Below are 24,810 nucleotides of genomic sequence, written 5' to 3' on the forward strand. Positions count from 1 at the left end.
CCTGATCCTGAACACATTGAAACTAATGGCAAAGACCTATTGACTTCAATAATGCAAGATCCAGTTCCCAGGCCCCGGTTTGGCAAGGTACTTAAGCATCTGCCTAACTTTAAACATGGGTGTGGTCCTAATGATTTCAATGAGGCTACTCAGGTGCTTAAAATTAGGCACATTTAAGAACCTTGCTGAACTGGGGACTCAGGTCTGATCCAAAGTGAAGATAACATTGACTTCAGTGGGCCTTATATCAATTCCTGAAAGACAGATCCAGCAGTCCTTACACAGGTAATCCTTCCAGTGAAAGTCAGTGGAAATTTTGCCTGAGTAAGGACCAGACTCTAAATGTATAGTTACCTGAATGTCAGCTCTCAAAGTTTAATTTCACAGAGTTGGATCACAGTAGTGAAAAATGTGGGTGACCCAAAATAGGAAAATAAGTTTTCATGTAAAATTTAATAATACCATTATGCTTATTAAGGATCTTACTCCAAGGGGCAAAGTAGTCCATGCAAACAGGGTGAGCCTCAGATAGCATAGACCTAACAATCTAACCCACTACTTGAAACAAAAATATGTGCAATTTGTAACCCTGTCCTTAATATATAAAATTTCCACTACAGTATATGTATATAGAGTGAGTGAGTACTGGAAGGAATATAAGCTCCTATGCTTGAGGGTGCAATTAAAACTGTTACTAATGGGGTCTAATAAGAAACTTTCCCTATGGGAAGCTTATTCCATTACTGTCTACTGAATATTTTTTTTACTGCTGCTTCTTCTGCAGCATTTGATGCTAGCCACTGTTGGAGACAGGATACTGGATTAAATGGACTACTAGTCTGATCCAGTATGGCAATTCCTATGTTCCTATATATTTACTAATATATGAATGAATATGGAAATAGCCCCTTTCTCATGTTGCTGTCCAACACACACACCTAATATATATAAAAATGACATAATATTCAAGTATGTCATTTTCATATGAAGGACTATTTATATATGTCTGTTTCACATGGAAAAGCAGATAAGAATCTACTCAAACTTCAAGTATATCTAAGTATCAATCATTTTGCATAAAATAGATGTATTTCTTTGTTATGCGAGGGATACATTTAAAGGTACATTAACTTTTCAAATCCTGCCTTCTAAAAAGGAGATTATGATGAAAATGTGACACGGCTCTCCGTTTCCTGAGGGTTGTTACTCAGTTCTAGTAGTGACTTTCTCTTACTGGATTTTGTTTGAGATACAGATTGAGAAAGTCAGAAGTTAAAACTGACAGGTTTCAGAGTAGCAGCCGTGTTAGTCTGTATCTGCAAAAAGAACAGGAGTACTTGTGCCACCTTAGAGACTAACAAATTTATTTGAGCATAAGCTTTCATGGGCTACAGCCCAGTTCATCGGATGCATAGAATGGAACACACAGAGGATATTTATACATACAGAGAACATGAAAAGATGGGAGTAGCCATAACAACTGTAAATTAAAATTGTTCTTGGAGCCCATTAGACATCCACAGCTGAAAAAGAACAGCAGCTATTTAAGGTAATGTGCTACTTTTCCAATCCCCAATTTAAGTGTTCTTCCAAGGAAAATGACATAATGCTCCTCAAGGTATTCTGCTAATTACTGGTATACTATTACAATGAGAATTTTGCAGATGATCATTTTGGCGATCCATCTGAATGAAAGAAAACAATATTCTGAAAGCTTAGCAATGTCACAGAACATTCCATTTCTGGTTCTATTCATCCAGAGTGGATGACAGGAACACGGCACCATCAACAGTGATGGGATTTGATGCCCGTTCTCTGCTCTATAGCTCCCTTTAGTTTACTCAGCTCAGCAACCTTTCAAAACCCCTGCTATTGCTTAGTCATTTTATAGTATGCCTGAAAGGAAATGCTGAGGCATTGTGTGCAGATGAATCTGGGCTGTATTTGAGACATCCATCACAGAGGACTGAGCAAAAATAAGGATCCTTTTTTTGGATGAGAGAAGAATCTGTAGGCAGGAACTCTATAGATGGCAAAGTTGTTCAGAGCTGGACTGGTGGTTCTAGGGCTAAGCCAGTGTCCCTGGGAAAGATGGCCTACTAATTAGACTAAGCCTAATATCTCCCTTGTGTTCACCAGGAAGTGGTTTTTGTAAATGACTAAAAAGCATGTTAAAAATGAGAACACATGAAGGGAATTCTAGGACTCTGAAATAATTGTGTAGTGTTATAGGAAAAAAATAGCTGGATAGCATTTGAGACTATTTAACCCTCAAATGTTATTAACAAAGTAATATGGCAGTGACACTCTGAGGAGACTCAAAGTAAATTAGTGACCAGAACCGGTCATCAACTCAAAAGGAAAACAATTGTGCAATGATTTCAGAGACTGGTTGATTGATGGCAACACATGCAAGTTAGAAACCATGAAAAGAAAGCCACAGACCAGGTGCTTGCTGCTGGAAAAGTACTGTTCCCAGCTTGTGACCTGGAGCTGTCAGCTGCCAAACTCAACTGGTGATAGACTACACTCTAAACAAGCCTGAGGTGTTTTTTTTTTTTTTTTTTTTTTTTTTGAAGGGAGGCATTTTAACTGTCTTTGAGAGTGACCATCATCAGCTTGAGGAGGAATGAACTAAAGTTATTTGTACAGCTGGAGTAGTATTACAAAATGGATCAAAAGAAAAGAATTCTTGGGTGGGATGTTATTGACAAAACTCTGTGTTCTGCAGTTACTGGGACACAATTAGCATCCTGCCTCTTTATTTTGTATAGAAGTAAGGATACCACTATAACTGAAGCCTCCCTAAAATGGTCACATCTATTGTTTTCACTGTAGTGACATATTATGATTAAATTGGGGTATTTCCAACATACAAATATTGTGGGGTTGGAAATTTCCACATGAAGCAGCCACACTTTATGGCACATACATTTGGTTTATTGCACCATCCATTTGAAGCTACCAACCTGGCCAGAGCAGTTTAACTGACAGTTCATTCCTTCAACCCATCACAAAATACACAAATCCCTGTTCAGATGAGATCATGGGATGGTAATTGTGTTTGGAACACTGAATTTCCTTTTGGCAGCAGCATCAAATCCTCCAGTTTTCACTACTAACAGTCTTAGTGGGGTTATGTCAGTGTTTTCATTACTTTTCCATTTGAAAGTCTGATAGGGTCATGTAAGCCTGTGATGAAGAGTGAGACTGTCAGATAACAGAAAACTTGTGAAATTTGAATATTCAAATCCTTTTGAACTTTCCCAATTTCAGAATCCTGATCAGCAGTCCACTACTGCCCTAGGAAATATTTTGTCATTATGGAAGGTCTAGGAACTGATTTTTCCCTACCGGTATATATCTTGTGACGAAGTTCCTCCTCTATCTTGGTGGGTCCTGCGCTTATCGGCAGATTTTCTTGCCTCAGAGATTCACCATGTGGGTTGGGGAACAGCCCAGAGACCTTCCCCTCTGGAAGAACCCACAGTCCAGGTCAATTGGGAAGAACCCAGGCCCACCCTCTACTACAGGTTCCAGCCCAGGGCCCTGTGGACTGCAGCTGTCTATAGTGCTTCCTATAACAGCTACAACTCCCTGGGCTACTTCTCCATGGCCTCCTCCAAACACCTTCCTTATTCTCACCACAGGACCTTCCTCCTGGTGTCTGATAACACTTGTGCTCCTCAGTCCTCCAGCAGCACATCCTCTCACTCTCAGCTCCTTGCACCTCTTGCTCCCAGCTCCCCACACTCCCACCACAAACTGAAGTGAGCTCCTTTTAAAACCCAGGTGCCCTGATTAGCCTGCCTTAATTGATTCTTGAAGCTTCTTCTTAATTGGCTCCAGGTGTCCTAATTAGCCTGCCTGCCTTAACTGGTTCTAGCAGGTTTCTGATTACTCTAGTGCAGCCCCTGCTCTGGTCACTCAGGGAACAGAAAACTACTCATCCAGTGACCAATATATTTGCCTCTACCAGACTCCTGTACCCCACTGGTCTGGGTCTGTCACAATCTATTTTGTAGCATCTGATCATTCTGGGCTCTTTCTTTTCACAAGTGTTTACTAGGCACATTGCATTGTCATTACGGGTTTCTAAATGTATCTATTTCTAGACCAAAGATTATAAACTCATTTATAACTCATTTATACTGCTGTAGATCTGGAGTAACTATGTTGACTGCAGTGGAATTCTTCTGGATTTTTGCTGGTGAAATTAAGGTCAGAATCTGTCCTTAAGAAATTTGAAAAGTATTAATTATGGGAAGGGAAAACATTTTTAAAAAGTCTAAATGGCAGTTAAAAATGAGTGACTATGTTTTCCTTCCTCTCTGTGCATTTCTTCTCTTTTTTTCCATTTGAATGGTAGCGCAAACTGAAACCTGTATATTGCACTTCTGCCAGTACCCAAGTCCAAAGAAGATATCAAAGCTGTAGAAAGTGCCAGGTGACAGGATGGGAAATCACTTCTTCAGGAAGCCATCACGGGGTCGTTAGGAAGCAAATGTTATGATCGTTAACAGGAAAACCTGCAACAGAAACTATAAAAAACAGGAAAAAAACCCTAACAGCATGTAGTGTGATGGAGGGAAAAACTGATTTTCAAAGAGAGATGCTTGTCAGGTGAGAAGTAAATTTACAAGGCAGAGTAGATATATTTTTAACGGTTGATTTCTTTGACTCATGAAAGCATACTGAAACTGACTTCACTGAGAGAGTTTGTGCTTTTAACCACATTTAAATCAGCTTTATAATTGCGTGTTATGGTATTACAACCACAGTTAAAATGATATACATGTTTAGAGCTAACCCCTAGGTTGCCTAGTGGAATTCTCAGCCCTGAGTTAGGAGCTCAAGCATGGGGAGAATTAGGTGTCTTAGGCCTGGACTACACTGGGAGGGGGGGATCGATTTAAGTTACACAACTTCAGCTACGTGAATAACGTAGCTGAAGTTGTTGTACTTAGATCTACTCATCGCGGTGTCTTCACTGTGGTGAGTCGACTGCTGACGCTCCCCCATCAACTCCGCCTGCGTCTCTCGCTCCGGTGGAGTACTGGAGTCGATGGCAGAGTGCTTGGAGGTTGATTTATCGCGTCTAGAGTAGACGTGATAAATCGACCCCCGCTGGATCGATTGCTGCCCGCCGATCCAGCAGGTAGTATAGACATACCCTCAGGAAGGAATTCTTAGAAGTCAGCAAGCTGAGCAAGGGGCCACTTAAGCTAGCCAGGGGCGAAATGCAGAGGAAAGGGACAGGGCTTAGGCCCAGATCCCCAAAGGTACTTAGGTGCCTAACTCCCATTGATCAGGGCTGTAGGTGCTTGACTACGAGGCTGGAGGGAGGTGCTTTCCTGTGGTCAAGATTCTCATTCAGAGACTCTCTCCTGGAGTTAGTTGCCAAAGCCAGGTCACCCCTTTCTTGCCCCATTCTAGCCAATAGTTCAGTAGTTAGAGCACTTACCTGGATGGGGAGATCTGACTTCATGTCCCTGGTCCAAATCAGACAGATTTGGGGTTCAGACCTGAGAATCTCACATCAAAGATGAATGCCCTAGCTGCCAGGCTAGTGGGGGTTGCCAGCTGTCTTTCATGGGCACCTGAGACTGTAGGAGTGTTCTGAGAATGCTGGCAAGGTATGCAGGGCATGGGTGGTGGGTGGAGCCTCCTTTTGGGGAGGCTAGCCCCCAGCTCCGCCCGCAACCTCCCTGTGGCTGGAGCCCCAAGACCTCCTTCTTTCCCTCATAGCCAGAGCCACAAGCCCCCCCTGCCTGGAGCGTGCCCCTCCCCCCCGCCGTCCGCAGGAGCCCTGGGTTGGCGGAAGCCCTGACCGTCTCTCCCCCCCGCCTCCCGTCCCAGGCTGGCCCAAAAGGGAGTTGCAGGGGAGGTCACAAGATTATTTTAGGGGGGGTCACGGTATTGCCACCCTTACTTCTGTGCTGCCTTCAAAGCTGGGTGACTGGAGAGTGGCAGCTGCTGACTGAATGCGGAAGTAAGGGTGGCAATGCTTTACCACGCCATCCTTACTACTGCTGGCGGCGGCTGTGCCTTCAGAGCTAGGCTCCCGGCAGCACCGCCGTCTGCAGAAGCACAGAAGTAAGGGTAGCAGTACCTCAAACCCCCCCCCCCATAACCTTGCAAACCCCGCACCCCACCCCCACAAGTCCTTTTTTTATCAGGATCCCTACAATTATAGTACCATGAAATTTCAGATTTAAATAGTGGAAATCATGAAATTTGTGATTTTTAAATCCTATGACTGTGAAATTGACCAGAATGGATCGTGAATTAGGTAGGGCCCTACTGATAGTGTTAATGAGGGCCTGAGAGGCCAATTAAGCTACCTGGTGTCACTTGCGAGAGGGAGAGTGAAGCCCAGCTGGAGAAGGGCTGGGACAGCACTATAAAGCCAGCAGGCTGAAAGCAGAAGGGAGCTGAGTTTGGGTGCTGGGGTCCGGCTGAAGACAGTGAGGTGGGGCTGTAGGAGCAGGCTGGATGAAGGGCTGTGGCTAGCTTCATCTGAAAAGAGGCTGAACATGGATACTGACAATGGAGGTAGAGGAGGTGGAGAGAATGTTGCCTTGGACTATGAAGGAGAAGAAGCTGGGGATGAGAAATGGCCTCGGATCAGGGAAAAGAAAAAGATTCGATTTATCGGAAGGAATGCACAGAAATGAAAAACAGGAACAGTATAAAAGTCAACATTTTATAATTGTCAGATCAGTGACAGAAGATGTGAAAAAAGGAGACATTTACCCCCTGAAAATACTCACCAGCAACCACACATCACTGAACAAAACCACTGACCCAGGAACCTATCCTTGTAACAAAGCCCGATGCCAACTCTGTCCACATATCTATTCAAGTGACATCATCATAGGACCTAATCACATCAGCCATACCATCAGGTGCGCGTTCACCTGCACATCTACCAAATATGCTATCATGTGCCAGCAATGCCCCTCTGCCATGTACATTGGCCAAACCGGACAGTCTCTCCGCAAAAGAATTAATGGACACAAATCTGACATCAGGAATCATAATACTCAAAAACCAGTGGGAGAACACTTTAACCTGTCTGGTCATTCAATGACAGACCTGCGGGTGGCTATATTACAACAGAAAAACTTAAAAAACAGACTCCAACGAGAGACTGCTGAGCTGGAATTGATATGCAAACTAGACACAATCAACTCAGGATTGAATAAGGACTGGGAATGGCTGAGCCATTACAAACATTGAATCTATCTCCCCTTGTAAGTATTCTCACACTTCTTATCAAACTGTCTGTACTGAGCTATCTTGATTATCACTTCAAAAGTTTTTTTTCTCTTACTTAATTGGCCTCTCAGAGTTGGTAAGACAACTCCCACCTGTTTATGCTCTATGTATGTGTGTATATATATATCTCCTCAATATTTATTCCACTCTATATGCATCCGAAGAAGTGGGCTGTAGTCCACGAAAGCTTATGCTCTAATAAATTTGTTAGTCTCTAAGGTGCCACAAGTACTCCTGTTCTTTTTATAGTTTAATAAAGAAATTAATAAGGACAGGAATTTTAAAAAGCCATTTTTGAAATGGGAAAAAAACCTGATGTAAAATGTATGTAATAGGGCTGTTGATTAATCGCAGTTAACTCACGCAATTAACTCAAAAAAATTAATTGTGATTTAAAAAATTAATTATGATTAATCACACTGTTAAATAATAGAATACTAATTGAAATTTATTAAATACTTTGGATGCTTTTCTACATTTTCAAATATATCGATTTCAGTTACAACAGAATACAAAGTGTACAGTATTCACTTTATATTATTTTTTATTACAAATCTTTTCACTGTAAAAATGATAAAAGAAATAGTATCAAAGGGGTAGCCGTGTTAGTCTGGATCTGTAAAAGCAGTAAAGAGTCCTGTGGCACCTTACAGACTAACAGAGGTATAGGAGCATGAGCTTTCATGGGTGAATACCCATGGGTGGATACCCACTTCTTCGGATGCATGTCATGCATCCGAAGAAGTGGGTATTCACCCACGAAAGCTCATGCTCCTATACAAAAGAAATAGTATTTTTCAATTCACCTCATACAAGTACTGCAGTACAATCTCTTTATCATGAAAGTGCAATTTACAAATGTAGGTTTTTTTTGTTACATAACTGTACTCTAAAACAAAACAATGTAAAGCTTTAGAGCCTACAAGTCCACTCTGTCTTACTTCTTGTTCAGCAAATCGCTAAGGGAAACAAGTTTGTTTACATTTACGGGAGATAATCTTGCCCACTTCTTAATTACAATGACACCTGAACAGGGCCGGCTCTAACTTTTTTACCGCCCCAAGCAGCAAAAAAAAAGCGCTACCCCGCCGTAATGCCCCCCCCACCCCCCCCACTGAGTGCTGCGCCGCCGAAACCCACCCCCCGCCGAGCGCCACCGAACAACCGCCGCCCCCTGCCGCGCTGTTGAACCCCCCCACCCCTGCCGCACTGCTGAACCCCCCCTGCACAGAGCGACACTGAACCCCCCCCGCACAGAGCGCCGCTGAACACCCCCCCCACACAGCGCGCCGCTGAACAGCCCCCGCCCCCGCACAGCATGACGCTGAACAGCCCTTGCCCCCCGCCGCGCCGCCAAAATCCCCGCCCCCCGCCGAGCGCCATGCCGCCCAAACCCCCGCCCCCCGCTGAGCGCCACGCCGCCACACTGCCGAACACCCCCTGCCCCGCTGCCGAACATCCCAGCCCCCTTGGAGCGCCGTGCCGCCAAAACCCCCTCCAAGCGCCGCCGAACACCTCTGCCCCCCGCCGAGTGCCGCGCTGCCGGAACCCGCCCCTGCCACCCCAAGATTGGCCGCCCCTTACCAGTAGCCGCCCCAAGCACGTGCTTGGTTGCCTGGTGCCTGGAGCTGGCCCTGCACCTGAAAGTGAGAAGAGGCGTTCACATGGCACTGTTATAGCTGGCGTCGCAAGATATTTATGTGCCAGATGCGCTAAAGATTCATATACCTTTTCATGCTTCGGCCAACATTCCAGAGGACATGCTTCCATGCTGATGACACTAATTTAAAAAAAAAAAGCGTTAATTAAATTTGTAACTGAACTCCTTGGGGGAGAATTGTATGTCTCCTGCTCTATTTTACCCGCATTCTGCCATATATTTCATGTTATAGCAGTCTCGGATGATGACCCAGCACATGTTGTTTGTTTTAAGAACACTTTCACTGCAAATTTAACAAAATGCAAAGAAGATACCAACATGATTCTAAAGATAGCTACAGCACTCAACCCAAGATTTAAGAATCTGAAGTGCCTTCCTGAGAGGGATGAGGTCTGGAGCATGCTACAGAACCCACCAGCCTGGGACCACCCTTCCCCAATTCAAAATCTTTGTTCTCCAGGCGTTGAGTGTGGGGTGGGGGGGGCGGGGGGGGGGGAAGAAAGGCCAAATGATGATGTCACTTCTCATCTTTTATATTTTCTTCCAGCTTCCTGGAAAGATCTTTGCTGTGATCAGGGGATCAGGCAGTGTCCATTGGTCAAGCAGTCTCCATTGCATGCATGCTCTTTCTGAACGGCCATCTCAGAGACTTCTCAGAAAGTGGATTCCCTTTAATGGGCCATCCATGGACAGTGGGTGAACCCCCACTTTAGGGAGGCTAGGCTGCTGGCCCGACCCCTTCCGACTGAGGCCCCGCCCCCTCATGCCAGAGCCCCGAAACCCACCCCCCCATAACAGGAGAAGCCCTGAGCCCCCCCATTCCCCACAACCAGAGGAGTCCCAGCTCGCCCACCCCAGCCACCTTGGGCCAGCCTCCCCAACCCCAGTGGCAGGCTGAGCACCGCGCCAGGCTGCTCCCAGCACTGGGCCTGGCCGCTCCTGCCCCAGTGCTAGGCCAAGCTGCTCCCCCCTTGCCCTCCACCTGAGTGCCGGGCAGAGTCGGTGCCCTCCCTGTCCGAGCCAGTGCCCCCCCCCCCAATCTGAGCTGCCTCACTTCCCCACCAGATCCCCGCACCCGCTGCTTGCTCGCAGCATCCTTCCTCATTTCCCCATGGTCCGCCCCCGAGGAGAAGCAACACAGTGAGCAGTGGGGACCTGGGGATGGGGAGGTGGAGTGCAGGTAGGCAGGCGGCGGCAGCAGCAGCAGGCGGTACGTGGGGGGACCTCAGGGAAGGGGTGGGGCCACCATAGCCCAGGTGTCCCTTGCAGGCGGGACTGTGCCAGGGAGGGCTTTGCCTTCCCTGCCTATTATACCTGCCGCCCAGGGGGCCATCAGCACATCTGCCTGGTCCTTTGTTGCAATTGAAAGGTTGGTTGTGGGCATCTCTCAGCCTCACAACATATTTCAGTGACACGTATACCCATGCTTCATAACTTCACGTATAATAATAGCATATACAATCCACCAGGATATTAATGTTCAAGAGATCAAGACTTTCAAAATGATACCTCACATGGCATACTTTATACAAAATATATCTGAATTATATGACAGTGGTGAATATGGGGGTTCCAGGGTGCTACTTTGAGGTACAGAGTGCCACAACAACATCAAATGAATTACAGCAGTAACTGACCTGGCCATCTATAAAACATCAAATTGCCCCGACTAAGGCTATGTCTATACTGCGTAACCTTACAATGGCGCAGGGGTGCAGCTGCAGCCGCACTGTTTAAGGTGCTCTATGTGGCCACTCTTTATTGCCGGGAGAGAGCTCTTCTGGTGACAAAATAAAACCACCTCCAATGAGGGGCAGTACCTTCATTACTAGAAGCGTGGTTCCCGCCGACAAAGCGCTGTCCACACTGGAGCTTTTTGCCTCTAAAACTTTTGTCATTCAGTGGATGTTTTTAGCCAGTGTAGACAAAGCCTTCTTAGAAATCCATTTCCTTGGTGGATTGAGGCTTGCAAATTAGCAATCAAGAAAAGAAATAAGGCATACATGCAAGCAAGCAAAACACACAGTGAATAGTAAAGACTAAATGAATTATAAAAGATGCAAGACAGTGGCACAAAGATTATTAAAAAGACAAAGAAAGTTGGAGAAATTTCTGTGGGAAATGGAACAAAGATTCAAAGCTTTCAGAAACATATATAAGTAAATTCAAAGAATGACTGGAATTTGAAATAAAAGTAAATGTATACCTCGTCTTATTGTAACCAATGAAATTCAGGTCTCCAAATTAGGAAAAGCGGATGTTTTAGCAAAAGAATTCCAACAGATCAGTAGTGATAAATCAATGAGTTTTGTGGGAAAAAAGGAAGTTTACTGAGGATAACTGAACTATAAAATGGCTGGATGGAATATACCATTATGTTAAAGAAAAATGTTAGTACAGTATGTAGGAGTTTATTGCAGCCATTAGAAAAAGGAAAAATACAGCTCCAGGTAATGGTATGGGTGTGAGCGTGTGTGTGTGTAATGAAATCTAAAGATGCTATTAAAGTTATATAATGATATATGTGGAAATGGACAGCTATATTCTGCACTAAATGTTGAAGAAGGAAAGGACCCTCACTGTACTTGTCTAATACAGGGATAATCGAACATACATCAGAGTTAATGGGAGTCTTTCCATTATCTTTAATGAGTGGATCCCAATGAAGAAATGCATAGAGGGTGTTTATTTGCTCCCCCCTGTAGCTGAAGGGGAAATTGAGCACCTCACCTGTGGGAGTAGCCAGTGACACAGATTAGTGCTCTAAGGACAGTCAGAAGGCCCCCTGCAGTGTTGATTTTAGTGCACCAGGGACCTGACCTTAATCCATAACTGGCAAGGCCTTTAAATCAGTTATTTTGCAAACAATAAAGCCGTCTCTTCTGAGCACAGGCAATGATTCCAGAAATTTCAGTTATTTCTTAGGATTTTGGTCACCCTGCAATCACTATACTAATTGAGCACCCAGGCTTGTAATATAAACTGTAACCCCCTTACCCACAGTGGGAACCAAATAAGAATAATAACTAGGAGGGTTAAAAAGAAATAGGAAAAGGTAACTGGAAACCCACGAGAAAGCAATGTATAAAATGCAGCCTCCACAAATGTAGCATAAAATATCCTTTCTCTCTGCCTTTGTAGAGTGGGTGCACTTAAAGAGATCCTATTGGTTTGAGCAGTACTACTGGTTCTACTGCTATTCCCCATTTTAACATTGGGGGATCTCTCTGAAACTAGTAGAATCTTTCAAAACAGAAGAAACTTTTTAAGTGACCATTGTATAGATAAATAAAATATACCTATATAATGTGTGTATATATGACTATTTATATTCTAAGGACTGTACCCACACAGACAGGGATTTGATTTGCAGTAAGTAAATGCACACCCTTCACTACACACCACTGGTGGCAGTGTGTAGCAGCATGCTGCAAGGCTGCATCCACACTGCGCTGGGTAGCTACATGAGTCAGTGAAAGGGTCTGGCAGAGGGGCAGCAGTGGGGAAAGGGTCAGCAGCTCCCCACTGCTGGAGCATTTCACGGAGGTGTGGCATCTTTCCTTGCAATGGGAAAGGGCTCTAGCACCAGAGAACTGGCAGAGCCTTTCCTTACTGCAAGCACCTTTTTCTGCTTCTGGAGTCTTTTCCTGCAGTGGGAAAAGACTCCAGCAGCAAGGAGGCAGTTGGACACTACACTGCTAAAAATAGCAGTGTAGATGGGGAGGTATGGCATGGGCGAGTAGAGAGCCATATAGGATATGTATGCAAGCACCTGCTTGTACCCTTCATTCATGTTTTTATTTGCCTAAGGTGTACTTCATGGTATACCCACTGTTTATACCCATGCTAGGGAGGTGTGACGTTATTGATATAATCTGGGACCATATAGAACATGGTTGCAACCAAGGTCCTGTAGTGGCACCAAATCTTATATAAAGGGGGTCAAATGAGGTGTCTAAGACAAGGTTATGGTTTGCTGGTTATGATTATGCTGTCTATATGTGTGTAACAATTTTGTAGTTGAAGTTATGAATATTGGCTCGATACTGTCTGTATTTCAAACTTATGCTATGCTTCTGGGTGACATCCCAGACAAGTTGGTGTTAGCTCTGCCTAGCCTGCTTGATGTCCCATTAAGGACCATCAGCTATAAAATTGAGCCATTGAGAGAAGGCAGATACGCCTTGCAACTCAGCAAAGTATGCAGGGACTGGCCCATGTGACTCCAGACTCCATTTTGCTGTAATTTTCCACAGTAAGGACAAAGAGATGTTCTTACACCTGGAAAAAGACTATAAAAGGCTGCTGCAGCCAGGGCCGGCCCCAAGCAGCCAAAAAAAAAAAAAAAAAAAAGCCGTGATCTGCGGCGGCAATTCGGCGGGAGGTCCTTCGCTCCGAGCGGGAGTGAGGGACCGTTCGCCGAATTGCCGCCGAATGGCTGGACCTGCTGCCCCTCTCCAGAGCAGCCGCCCCAAGCACCTGCTTACCAGGCTGGTACCTGGAGCCGGCCCTAGCTGCAGCTCCTCCATCTTGTCTTCAATCCTGCTTCATACCTCTGGAGGAACTTTGCTACAAACTGAAGCTCTGAACAAAGGACTGAGGACCCATCCCAGCGGGGGATGTATTCCAGAGACTTGATTTGAACCTGCAGTTTCTATCACTGCTACAAGCCTGAACCAAGAACTTTGCCATTACTGTATGTAATTGATTCCATTTAACCAATTCTAGCTCTCATCTATATCTTTTTCCTTTTATGAATAAACCTTTAGATTTTAGATTCTAAAGGATGGCAACAGCGTGATTTGTGGGTGAGATCTGATTTGTATATTGACCTGGATCTGGGGCTTGGTCCTTTGGGATCAAGAGAATCTTTTTTCTTTTATTGGGGTATTGGTTTTCATAACCATTTGTCCCCATAACGAGTGGCACTGGTGGTGATACTGGGAAACTGGAGTGTCTAAGGGAATTGCTTGTGTGACTTGTGGTTAGCCAGTGGGGTGAGACCAAAGTCCTCTTAGTTTGGCTGGTTGGGTTTGCCTTAGAGGTGGAAAAACCCCAGCCTAGGGCTGTAACTGCCCTGTTTTAAGCAATTTGTCCTGATTGGCACTCTCAGTTGGGTCCTGCCAGAACTGCATCGTTACAGGAGGCTACACAAATATGTACACTACATGTCACTGAGAGAAGTGTGCAGTGTAGCCGTACCCTTTGTTTAAACATGACTAATGTATGTACATTACATCTCAGTGGTGGATTAGCCCAGGGGTCCCACACAATTGGGGGTTCCTGGAAAAATGGGTGACCCTGCACCCTGACCTGCTCTGCCCGCCTGGTGCTCCAGTCAGGGAGTGGGGTTGGGGCGCGGGGGCTTATCCCACTCTGTCTGCCTGCCCGATGCTCTGGTTGGGGAGCAGGGTTGGGGTGCGGGGGCTTGCCCTGCTCTGCCCGCCTAGCGCTCCAGCTGGGGAGAAGGGGAAGCCCCCGGGCTCTGATCCCATTTCCGCAGCAGGAGCACCTCGGGTCGGGGGGGCACTTGCTCTGGCCCAGGGGCCCCGCAAAACCCTAATCTGCCCCTGCATGAGCTAGATAGGTACCTATGTGCTTCTGTGAATTGCATGTGTGAATTCAGTAGTACTTACATCAACTATTTGTGCATGGACAAATTGTACCAATCTACTTCCTGAAAATCAGACCCTGTATATAATTTTATAAAAGTTAAATCTGCAGTAAAACGAAGACACAATAGAGTATAAATCTAACCATGGTCGTCCATGGAAATTCATGTGGAAGGGCAACCAAATATGCAATAGAGACTAATTCACAGCACTAGTCAGTGAGGAGTGCTGGCCACAATATGTGATCTAACAGTAAACAAAATATATTGCCATGTTCGTGACTATCCAGACCACATTAGAGCAGAGCTAAAAGTGTCACTAACAGGAAAGCCACATAAAGTCAGTCTTGGTATTAAACATATTTAAAATAACACCCTGTCCCTTGCAAAGTCAGATAAAATACAGGTAGAAGAACATCCTCCTTGTAAAACTGAGAGGAGCTAATATCAAGTCCATATAGTTAAGTCCACTCAAGGCTTCAGTTTCTAACAGCAGATAAACAGTTGTTTAGACTGTTGCAGCTCTGGTCTCCTTCAAAATGAGAAATCTAGTTCTGTTTCCTTTAATCTGCCACATTTCAGTGATAAACTCCAGCTGCTTCTCAGGTTTCTGTTCAGCATTATCCTCTCTCAGCGCTTAATTTGTGCCAGGGCTTGCCAGGGCTGAGCTCCAGCACCTCTAGGCTTGGCAGTTCATAGCCCTGGCACCTCTGGGCTTGCCACATCAGTTATGAATGTAAAAAAATTGCTTGAGCTCCGGCATCTCTTTCATTACAAATAAACACTGGCCTCTCCCCTCAATTTCCAAACGTCACAGCTTTTGTAATAGACTTGTGTCTCTCACACACTCTTTGCATCTATGTCTGAAATTCTGAAATTTCTGTGCTGGTTATAGAGGTGAGCCCGAGAGGCGCTATTTTTTTGAGTTGCCGGGGTGTGTGTGTTCGACTACTGCTCCACTCCAGGCTCCGTCGCCACTCCACCCCTTCCCCCCGAGCGCTTCCTGCCTTCTCCCACCTCTTTCTGCCCCCGCTCCTCTCCCTCCCCCCCCCCCGTGCCTCCTGCACACCGCTGAACAGTTGATCGCAGTGGGCGGGAGGCACTGGCTGGGGGAGCTGATTGGGGGGGGCTGCTGGTAAGTGTGGAGTACCCACTATTTTTTTCCTATGGGTGCTCCAGCCCTGGCGCACCCACAGAGTTGGTGCCTATGGTGAGCCCCACACTAAAACACCGCTGAACTTCACGAAGGTCTGATCCAGACTTTACAGCTGGGGATAGCCTCTGGTTGGTTTACTCCTTTGTCAATCACCATAACTATTTCAGGCTCTAACATGGTCTTCAGTTAAAGTGATAGGTGCTTAGGAAATACATGCCAAGAAGATTGTCTAATCAGTGGTAACTTGCCATACATTCCCATTTGTGGAGTAGACTGATATTATATATCTGTGGGCCACTCTGACATTCCATCCAGTAGAGGGCATGGGTAACTCATACATTGTGAAAGGATACAGACACTAGTCAGCTACTCAGTTTCCTTAAACTTATTACGCTAGTTCACTTTTGTGTGTATTGCAATACAAGTTTCCACATTCCACTGTCTCCAGAAAGTGTAATGGTATGTTTTGATTATGGATCCCATCTGCAACTTTTAGTCAAATTCTTTGTTTAATCTTTCAACTACAGAGCCACCAGGCTGTGTAAAAGAGCTCTCAAAGGGATCTTCCTTTTTGGTAACTTGATCTGACATTAGTAAGAAGTGTTTTCAGAACAGAGTTTAAAATGCAAACACAAGATAATTTTCCTTGATACCTAACAGAGGAATTAAAGAAACTCAAAGGGCTCTTTCGATTTTTGAATTGATTACAAAACAACATACCATACACAGACAAATTAAATCAAGTAATTTTATTATGGCCATTATATCTTTTACTCATGGTTTACCAGTTTCTATAATTTATCTCCATCTTATATAGATTTAGCACGCAATTCAGATGCCTCCATTTCAGTATGTTTACAACACACCACTACCGTATGTTGCAGATGACCTTGGACTCAGTAATATTTGCTAGCAACCTCTTTTTCTTTCTGTAATAAATTGTAATTGGTTACCAATAGCTCCTTCATGATCCAAGATATTTTTGTATACATAGTTACAGAGCTTTTAAATCAGCTTCTGTGCATTAAAGTGCAGTCATCAATTTTACAGGACATGATGCACCAAGTGACAATCTCAAAACTCCAGAGTGTTAGCCGAGTTAGTTTGTATCAGCAAAAAGAACGAGGAGTACTTGTGGCACCTTAGAGACTAACAAATTTATTTGAGCATAAGCTTTCGTGGGCTAAAGCCCATTTCATCGGATGCATGCAGTGGAAAATACAGTAGGAAGAGATATATATATACAGAGAACATGAAAAAATGGGTGTTGTCATACCAACTCTAATGAGACTAATTGATGAAGATGGGCTATTATCAGCAGGAGAAAAAAACTTTTGTAGTGATAATCAGGATGGCCCATTTCAAACAGTTGACAAGAAGGTGTGAGTAACAGTAGGGGGGAAATTAGCATGGGGAAATAGTTTTTAGTTTGTGTAATGACTCATCCACTCCCAGTCTTTATTCAAGCCTAATTTAATGGTGTCCATTTTGCAAATTAATTTCAGTTCTGCAGTTTCTCATTGGAGTCTGTTTCTGAATTTTTTTGTTGATGAATAATTGCGACTTTTAGGTCTGTAATTGAGTGACCAGGGAGGTTGAAATGTTCTCTGACTGGTTTTTGAATGTTATAATTCTTGATGTCTGATTTGTGTCCATTTATTCTTTTGTGTAGAGACTGTCCGGTTTGGCCAGTGTACATGGCAGAGGGGCATTGCTGACACATGATGGCATATATCACATTGGTAGATGTGCAGGTGAATGAGCCTCTGATAGTGTGGCTGATGTGATTAGGTCCTCTGATGGTGTCCCCTGAATAGATATGTGGACAGAGTTGGCCTCTCATTTCAATAATACCAAGGTGCTTTGGTAGCCAGGTGATGTTCACCCTGTACATACATAAGACAGGTAAACAGCTAAAAACAGTCAAAGCAGAAAAAGTTCAAATTCTTTCCTTCTCATTCTGTTCACTTCAACTAGGTATCAGTTCTACCAGTCAGCATCCTATTTGCCTCAATCACGTGCTAACTTCAAGCCTTGCTGGAACTTGTGATGTAGAAAAAGTGTCTAAAATATGGCATCACAAACACTTAAAGAGTTAGGAATGATAATTTTAAAAAACAGAGAAAATAAGTTAAGAGTATCTTTGACAAGGCTTGAGAGTTACTGTCTTCCGTGAATTCTAATAATGACCGAATAACTGGTCAATTCTATTTGAATGAGTAAATTACATGAAATGTAAAGGTATAAAGGTGAATGGTATTTTTATTCCATGCCAGGCACTTCTCATATAGCTAGGGTGATCAGACGTCCTGTTTTGGCTGGGATAGTCCCTTTGTTAAATCCTCTCCCGTCCGTCCTGACTTTTTTGGCAATAGTGGGCATTTATCGCATTTCTTCTTGCCAACTTGATGCATTAGCAAGAGCAAACAGGACAGAAGCCAACTTTTGTTAAAAAAGCGGGGTGCGGATGAACATGTGAGGGGAGGGGCGAACGTCTCAGGCCAAGCCTGCACTGGGAGGGGGCGGGGCTCGGGTTAGCCCCGTGTGATGTCCCATTTTCTCTTTGGGAAATATGGTCACCCTACATTTAGCAGTGTGTAGATTTCAGGTTTCTGGGGATCTCTGCATCCATAGCCATACAAACAATACCACAGGACACCATTACAAATAAAAGGACCACCGGAGTGTCCCTGGGAAAAGAACAAAAGCAGATTTTTGGTAAGAATGGAAACTAAAGAGTGGTGAACTAGATGGTTTAGGGGATTGGCTTGGGAGACTGAGCCTTTCACCCCTACATGGTTACTAGGAATCCAGCCAATGTTTGTAGTGCCTAAAAGTTGTTACCATGTAACTGCTGCGAGTGACCAATGTGAAATGAGTTTGATGCTCTCAATTCAATTCACAGTGGTGGTTGTGACGGGTTAGATCACAGAAACCCCATTGGGAGCTGCCACCCGATGTGCAAAGACTACCCCTGCTTCTGTTTTCCCTGCCAGCTCAGGACTCCAGCACCCTGTCTTGCTGAGCCAGCCACTCCTGTCTGGCTCTAACACAGATCCAGGCTCTGAATCACTTGTCCCAAAGCTGCAGGTTTACCGGAAGACAGCTCACAGTAGTGTGCTTGTCTTTAGCACTCAGATGCCCAACTCCCAATGGGGTCTAAACCCAGATAAATCCGTTTTACCCTGCATAAAGCTTATGCAGGGCAAACTCATAAATTGTTCGCCCTCTATAACACTGATAGAGAGATATGCACAGTTGTTTGCTCCCCCAGGTATTAATACATACTCTGAGTGAATTACTAAATAGAAAGTGATTTTATTAAATACAGACAGTAGGATTTAAGTGGTTCAAAGCATTAACAGACAGAACAAAGTAAGTCACCAAGCAAAATAAAATAAAATGCGCAAACCTATGCCTAATCAAACTGAATACAGATAATTTCCTCACCAGTTCCAGAGTGCTCCCTTTTACAGGCTAAGCTCCTTTTAGCCTGGGTCCAGCAATCACTCACACCCCCTGTAGTTACTGTCCTTTGTTTCAGACTCCTTCAAGTATCCTGGGGGGGGGGTGGGTGGAGAGGCTCCTTCTTTAGCCAGCTGAAGACCAAATGGAGGGGTCTCCCAGGGATTTAAATAGACTCTCTCTTGTGGGTGGAGACCCCCCCCCTCCCTCCTATGCAAAGTCTAACTCCAAGATGGAGTTCTGGGGTCACCTGGGCAAGTCACATGTCCCTGCATGACTCAGTCTTTACAGGCTGAAGCCATTGTCCACATGGTATCTTGCATGTCTCCAGGAAGACTTCTCATGTGGATTGGAGCATTCCAAGATGCATTGTTCCCCAAGTGTTTCCTGATCAGGTACTTAACCTGGTGAATTCCTTCCTAAAGAAGCTGACCAAATGCCTCACAGAGCTTACTTAGAAATCAAGCAAGCATACAGCCCAAATTCTTAACCTCAAGTGGAAAATGATATATATATATACAAATAGGATGAATAGATATAGTAGACCATAATCTTTACGGAGATATGTTACGTGGCACAGGCGGCACAAAACATATTTCAGTTATATCATACATACATTTATAAACGCCCCCCCATAAAGCCTTATGGGGTACACTGTCACAGTGGTCTTATCAGAGACCAAAAAGTGATGGCCCTGGGGACTGAACAATTATCCTGTCACGGCTAGCTGAGGGTTAAGACGTATTGATGGATCAATGTGGGGGAGCCTGTACTACCACAGTCCACCTGTTCTGTAGATAATAAAAGGCATCAGCCTCTGGTGCTGACAATCCCAAACCTTTCACTGATGTTCTGCTACGTACAAATGCATTACAAAAAAAAAAAAAAAAAGAATAATTTCAAGGCAGGAATTATATTTATAGTGGTAATGATTCTATGCCTTCAGCAGTCATGAAGATGGAGTGAATTTATGATGCCATAGATGGTACTGTTGTATGGTTCATTTTCTATTGTAGCTATTTCTAGGGTATGTATCCACTCGGTACCTGAATGCCAAGTGTAGTATTTGCCTTGTTAAATAAATTTGACTGTGCTTATCCAGCTTTTAGAACAATGGAGCTCTAATGCTGGTTCTGGCAGCTGATCTGTACCACAATGCAAATAAACAACAATTGTATTAGGCAAAAGAATATGGTTTTTCTCTGAATATAGTATTTTCTCTGAAAAATCTGTCCAATTTATACATGATATTTAAATTATTTACCTGATATGCATCTTTTCACCCTCTTGCATCTCCTGCACACAGCATAGTCTTTGTTACTGGAGGATCAAGGTTATAATAATGTTTCCTACTGCAGACATGATGATCTATGACAGTGGCTTTGACTTTATGAACGGTATCTGGTGCTACTAAATGTTTTGGGTTAGTTGCTCCCCATCCTGTACCATGGCACTTGGTTGCAGCTCCAACATCTGCTGTAGAGTTTGGTTGTAGCAAATGCAGATATTTGTTTAATGCTCTATGAAGCTGAACATTTAAAAACAGAACAAGCCATTTAACAACCCCATATAATAACATTATTAAAGATACTAAGCCCCTATCCAGCCCAAATTGTCCTCTGTGGATCTAGCTCACCGAGTATACCAAGTGCTGCAGCTTTGAACACTGCTTCCTACTACAAACAACTACCTCGCTAATGGCAGGATCAAAGGTTTTCCATTGCTGTGTGAGCTTTCTTCCCCCTTTCAGCTCCCTGAGGACAAAGCTGAGAGCTGGGGTGTGTTTTGCTGTGGCAGGTTGAGGTTATTCATAAATCTGATATAGAGCCAACATCCATAGCCTTCAGGGGCTTAGTAGTGTGAAGTTCTAGGCTGACAAGTTTCAAAGCATAGTACTGTTTAAAATGGAGCCACAGTGGTCATTATGTATGTCATTCAAATGGATAGTATTCAAAATAGTAACTACACATTATTTATTTAAATAATCTGAGAGTGTATGTGCAGTACTTTTACTAGCATGTTATAATTCAAATCAAAGTTCTTCATAAAATCTGGGCATTGTATAAACTGTTTGATCTTAAATACTTGTCTAAAGCTTTCATTCTTGGAGAGAGAGTGAGTGCCTAGGTCTGCCTTTGTTTGACCTGCACAAAGAAAGAAAAAAAACAAATCAGTGGATGTTGATATGTATGGTATGTCACAGTCACTCTGTCAAACTAGCTACCTGAGCAAATGACGGCAACTTTTAGTCATTTGGTCAAATGCATATTTTGCTCAGGCATTTTGACTTAACTGTCAGAAGCTTCCCGGCATTTGGTAGAATGATTGAAAATTAGCACCAGGCATTTGATCAATGAATTAAATAGGCAAAAGAATAAATACCTCACATTTTATTACATACTCTCAAAGACAGTAGAAATAGTATAAATGGAATTTTATCAAAGTTCATAAGTATGTTTCACTGTACTTGCTCTGCATCTTTCTGTGTAATTATCCTGGTACTATGTTAATTATTATGGACCAAATCCTGAAGTCTTTACTGTTTTTTCTTACTTTCTAGTCAAAACTTCTATGAATTCAATAAGAGTTTTGGCTAAGTAAGGACTCAGGATTTGGCCACATTTAATTAACTGTGTAAAAAATTCACGTACCCATTAGGTAAAAAATGATTATACAAACATTATGCATAGTAAATCCAAGAATTACCAAAGTTCTTTTTTAGCCTTAAACCCAATCCTAAAAGCCTTACTGAGAGAAAACTCCCATTAAAACCAATGAGAATTTTGCTTGAATACAGATTGCAAGATGATGCTCAAGGTTAATAACATTCCTTTATCTTATATCTGGTAAAATAATATCCTTGTAATTTCCCCCAGAATATATTAACGATATAAAAGATATTGAAATTTGAACTAGAAATTGATTTAGAAGTGATTAAGACAAACTTTTTAGATTATTTATAAACTCATGTTTTCAGGTGTTTTGGGTGTTTTATTAAACACAGAACTTACGAGAAGCAATGAGCATCATTAGCACCCACTGATTTTTAATCAGAACTCCTTCACATACATGCTTTTCATTACTTTGAATGGGAACCATAAAAGGATTTTAATTTGCTTTGATTTTTTTACCTCTGATAATTTCAGCAGAAAAACTTTCAAGGATAGATAGCATGTGATAATTGTCTCTTATATATTGTGCATCATAACATACTGAAGATATAGGGTGAAATTCTGACCCATTGAAGTCAGTGGCAAAACTGCCATTGACTTCAATGGGCAGGATTTCACCCATAATATATGCAGAAACAAAAATATCTGGATGTCCATGTGATCTGTGAGGTGGAGGACAAAGAACATAGAATGGGTCTAGATAGAGACCTTGCTGACTCCTTGGAGGAACTGATAGACTTGCTGTCCAATATGCTATTAGAATCTTTCAAGTGCATTGTTCTTAAGAGTCCTTCACCTTCCATGTAGACAATGTCAAGGATACACTAGCATCCAATCCTTGTTCTTCATAGCAACCAAAGAGTTCATCCAGAACATGTCCACACCCATACACTTAGCCAGACATAGTATCATTATTATGGCAATGTCTTCACTATACTGATCTAATTGCTTGGGAAGCAATTATATACTACAGTGATGGGTGCCACAAAGACCCATAGATAGATAGATAGATAGATACATAGATAATACTGACATCCCAATGTAGCATAAACACCAATTTAAAAGCAAATGACAGCTGGAAACCTGATTTTTCTTATGTAGATAAGTTATGACAAATTGTTTCTTTTCTCTAACCACAAGGGTTATGATTTTGACAATGTATCTCAAAATATGTTTGGAATTACTTTAATCATAATGATTCCTAAACCAAACAAATAGCAAAATTTCAAACCTATGACCACAAATACTAATGTTAGCATTCCATTGAGTAAAGCGAGACCTGAGCTCTTAACAGCTTTGTCATAAACTACAGAAAATAACTACACAGTCATATCTAAAGTGTATAAAACACAACTAGAAATAAGGAACTAAACGCTATATTCTTATGATGTAATATTTTAATCAATCTTTTGTTCTAGTGGGATTTTCAAACCAATGCTTTAGTGCAGAAGAGTACAAGTCACTTTCCTATTGAAGGTATGGTTCTATTCTGAGAAGTGGCTGTAACAATGGCATTGCTGGTTTCCATGTTCATTGTGTCTCAAAGACTTGCAGCAAAATATGTTTTTTTCCAACTTCCAGCCCAACAAATATCAACCAGGAACCTGAAAATCAAATTGTGTCTCACTTATTGTCAACAATAACGATTATTTATTCAGAACTTGGTTTATAATTCTGTTGATGACACATGAGTGAGAATAGAATTCAGATCACGGTCCCATAGCTTTTGCTGGACAGTAGAAGAGTGCAATTTACACATATTAGGGTTTGTTCTCCTTTGCATTACATGTTGTGCTGTCATTTATACCAAGCAAAATGAGTGTAAAATGCTAATGTTCTGGTTTGGTATGTTTTAGTCCAACTTTGCTCTGGAGGAAATGACAACCCAAGATGCAGGGCAACAGAAAATCAGGCCCATTTACATTTTAATTTCCTACATTAGATAATAACTGTATTAAACTGAGAGAGAGAGAGAGAGAGAGAGATGTAAAATTCTATTCAGATTACAACAGCCATTAGAACTAGATATTGAGTAGGTTGAACATTCATATCTGAGCACCTAAAAAGGATATGCAAATCTTCATTATGCCTCTAGGCTAAAATATGTTTTCTTTATCTTCTATTGATTAGGAGGCTAAAAGTTTGGGGTTGGATTTTTAAAGATTCCACTTTGTTTGGTGCCTGGGCAGCTGTGACTCTGAAAGCAAAGAGTTTTTTCTTGGTGAAAGACTTTGGTGGACAAGAAGTGCAGGCTTGATTAGGGAGTGATGGATTACCAAGAGTGAAAAGTCACGTGAGAGGACCGAATACCAAAAGAGCTGTTGAAAAGGGAGTGTAGAGTGGAGGCATAGCGCTAATTTGGACTGTGACCTATCTATCAAGGTAAGTGTTGTATCTAGAATAATAAATACCCTTGAAGCAGAGAGAAAAGATATGGGGCTTTCAAACAGCTGTTAGAAGCAAAAAGGAAAATATATGTCTTTTACAACTCTCAGTCACTAAACATTTTAGACCTAATTTTCAGTTATGCTGAGGCCTTACATTACATTGTTCTGGCAGTATAAATGGACATAAAGTTGTGAAAAGAGGTCTTAGCATAACTGAGAATCTGGTCCCTGTTTTACCTAATATTTTCCAACTACCTGTTCATCATGTGTGGTAAAGCTGGCTTTGATCAGCTGGTGGCATAAATGCCTCAGCAAGAGAGTAATAAGGTGCACATTTTTAATAGTAATTGTAATTAACTATTGAAATAACTTAAAAAGTGTTGTGTGTGGGGGAGGGGGGAAGGAATTCTCCATCATTGGGGATTTTTAAATCAATACCAGATGTTTTTCTAATATATATGTTCTAGTTCCACCACAGCTATTGGATTTAAAGTAGGAATTACTTCACGGAAGTCCTGTGGCCTGTATTATACGGGTCAGTCTAGATAATCACAATGGTGCCTTCAAATCTATGAAGC

Source organism: Malaclemys terrapin, chromosome 6, assembly GCF_027887155.1.
Source record: "Malaclemys terrapin pileata isolate rMalTer1 chromosome 6, rMalTer1.hap1, whole genome shotgun sequence".
Taxonomy (NCBI): Eukaryota; Metazoa; Chordata; order Testudines; family Emydidae; genus Malaclemys; species Malaclemys terrapin.